The following is a 2,831-nucleotide window of genomic DNA, read 5'->3' as shown; positions in this document are numbered from 1 at the left end:
AGTTATTGGTACATCTTCCTCTATCACTAGTTTGTAAGCTCTTCAAGTGCTAGAAGGAACCATTATGTTATTTTTTCATCTCCAGAACCAAACACAGTTCTTGGTATATGATACGAGATTGATGGTCTGTTGATGAGTGAATGAATGAAATGAGCAAATATGAAAATGAAATTACTTTTTACAACTGAAGCTGCCTGCTGACAAGCAGGGCTGAAGACAAATTTTTAAATGCTGACTGCTGCAGGGAAGGCCAGCCTGTACAGTGAATCAGTGAAGCAGCTCTGGACAACAAGGAAGCTTCCAAAGCTGGTCCCTGGGCAGCAGAGACAGTTGTCTCCTTGGATAACCTGGCCACACTGCTTGCTGGCAACCATTTTCCTTCATGATACTGAAAAAAAAAACAATCTCTCTGATGCCTTAGGGCTGTCCTTGATTTTAAGACATTATTCATTTTCTGAATTTATAAAGAGTTTAATCATGTGTACTTGCCAAAAATATAAAGGTACAAATAATCACTAATAATTAAGGCCCTGAATTAAAAAAAATAAATCTACAAAGCCCTCTTTTCTCAACTATATATTAATATGTGGAACATTTCCTTCATTACTCTGTCAGTGATGGGCTTTATGTTGTGAAAATCTCAAAACCTAAAGCTTATGCAATGAATAGGTCTTAATGTCCAATTGAGAGGGGAAGAAATGTATTACAATGGATACCAAGTAACTGTTTCCTGATCTTTCGAGTACCTGTACCATCTGAGTGGCTGTGTGAAATGGCTACAGGCTTGAACGAGGTAGATTGGCGTCTGAAAATTAATGTCTGCTGATCATCTTTTCAGCGACAGGATTGAAGAAGGTGGTGAGCAGGGTACACAAGTGAAGGTGGTCTACCTGAGTCACATCTGAGGAGAGTTCTCAGATTCAGTAGAGGTGAAGTCAATGAGGAAAGGAACATGGGTAAGAATAGGCAGCAAGGTCAGTAAAAAGCCAGATCATGAAGTCAATCAGAGAGGCTTATGAAGACATAATTATAACATGAAAAGTTTTGGAAATCTAAGCCTCACTCATTCATTCAGAGGAATTAAAATGGTCCATGAGAGGTTGGGTAGGTGGGAAGACATCAACCAAAGAACTTGCATGTATATATGCATAACCCATGGACAGAGACAATAGTGTGGTGAAGGCCTGGGGTGGGGGGCGGGGGAGGACTGAAAGGGGTCAATGGGGGGAAAAGGAGGATATATGTAATACTTTCAACAATAAAGATTTTTTTTAAAAGTCATGGCTAATAATAATAAAATGGTCCATGAAAAAAGAAGGATGGTTGAATTGAGGCACATACCTGGTAATTTACTATACTTCTGGGGCTCTGTGAAAGTAAAATTGGACAGCACTTAAATGGAATAATGTTTCTACAATCCATTAAAGAATGTTTAAACATTTTTCTGGGAACTGAAGGGAGTTCTGAATAGGCAGTTTGGGAGTGATGATAAAGCATCCTTTGGGTTATAACACATGAGAAATTTTGTCAAGCACACATATCTTAAAACCACATAATAGTAAATGCAAGCAAGATTCTTCCTGTGAACATTTCTTAAGTTAAGGGGCAGCATAAAATGACATGGGGCTTTAACATCATTAAATTTGCGTTTGACCTCGAGCTTCCACCGCTATTGTCATGAACCTTAAGTAAGTCCCTTCACCCTCCTGAGTTTACGTTTCTTTATCTAATAACAAGAATAATCACAATAAAATGGGACCCAGCGGAAGGGTGTAGCGAGGCATCCGTAGGCGTTCTGTAAGCCCTGCAAATGCCAGCCTGTTACCCTGAGTTCAGTGCTTCCTGCGGTGGAGCTGGGAGTGTGCACCTGGGCCCCTTCACTGGAGATTTCGGGGAAAGCTGCTCTGGTCTCAGGCCTTGGGCTCCGTGGGCATCCCTGGCTGAAGAGCATGACCCTCCATGAAGGCAGGGGAGCCAGGCGGCCCTGCAGCCGGGACGGCCAGGCTGGGAGCACCCCGAGGACGCTGTGGGTGGTCCGGGGCCATTTAAGTGAAATGTCAGCCCGGAAAACAAAACCGCCCCTTCCAGCCTCTTCCCCAAGGCACCTGCGGAGGGGTCCTTTCCTGAACCAGTTTTGTCTGAAATCCTAACATTCCAGAAGCCTGAAGAGGCCACCTGTGCTGCTGTGGAGAGTTCTCTCTCTCAAACATCAGTGCCTGCGAGCAAGGGCCCCCGCTCTGAGGACCTGAGGCGGCTGAGGTGCCGAGGCTGGACTCCGGGGCGCCCCGTCGCCCGGAAGCCGTGTCTCCATACCCCCTCCACCCTGGGCTCAGCTCCCAAACCGCCATGGTTTCTTACTGTCGGTCGGATTCGCAAAGGGCACCGACTCCCCCATTCCACCTCCAACTGTCAAAGGCTCCCACAAAGGGCACCAAACCTCCATGTGTCCAGGCCAATGGTCTGGCAGGGGGTGGGCAGCAGGCAGGCAAGGACAATGCTGCACTTGACCCTCCCTGCAGGGCCCTGAGGTCACCAGCTGTTACCCTACAGGGGTGTGGTGTGGGGGAGACAGACCCTTTTTGTCCTTCCAGACTCCATCCTAACCCCCAAGTAAAATGATCATTGGGAGGCTCAAGGGCTGCCTAGGGGTTTCTGAAGAGGATGTGGGAGAAAAAAGTACAACTTTCATTCCTATTGATTTGTATTTTACTTTCAATTTTTAATTTATTGTGGGTTTTTTTTAAATAAGCAGCACATTCATATGCTTTAAAAAGGTAAAGTTAAAAGGATCTCGAAGAGATATTGGTACCCCCATATTCATAGCAACATTC

General features: G+C 45.1%; 1 long non-coding RNA gene across 1 annotated transcript; it reads right to left on the bottom strand.

The window, feature by feature from the left end:
* Positions 1-172: 172 nt before the first annotated feature.
* LOC106696131 lies at positions 173-2,390 on the bottom strand. Its single transcript, XR_001347029.2, has 3 exons — positions 2,359-2,390; positions 1,342-1,368; positions 173-901 (listed from the first exon to the last, which is right to left on the bottom strand). It is a non-coding gene; the product is annotated as an uncharacterized LOC106696131 (long non-coding RNA).
* Between the last annotated feature and the right edge of the window lie 441 nt (positions 2,391-2,831).

This window comes from Myotis lucifugus, unplaced genomic scaffold, assembly GCF_000147115.1.
Source record: "Myotis lucifugus unplaced genomic scaffold, Myoluc2.0 scaffold_9987, whole genome shotgun sequence".
NCBI lineage: Eukaryota > Metazoa > Chordata > Mammalia > Chiroptera > Vespertilionidae > Myotis > Myotis lucifugus.
Note: the sequence above shows the minus strand (reverse complement) of the source record. Positions and strands in the feature narration are given on the sequence as shown.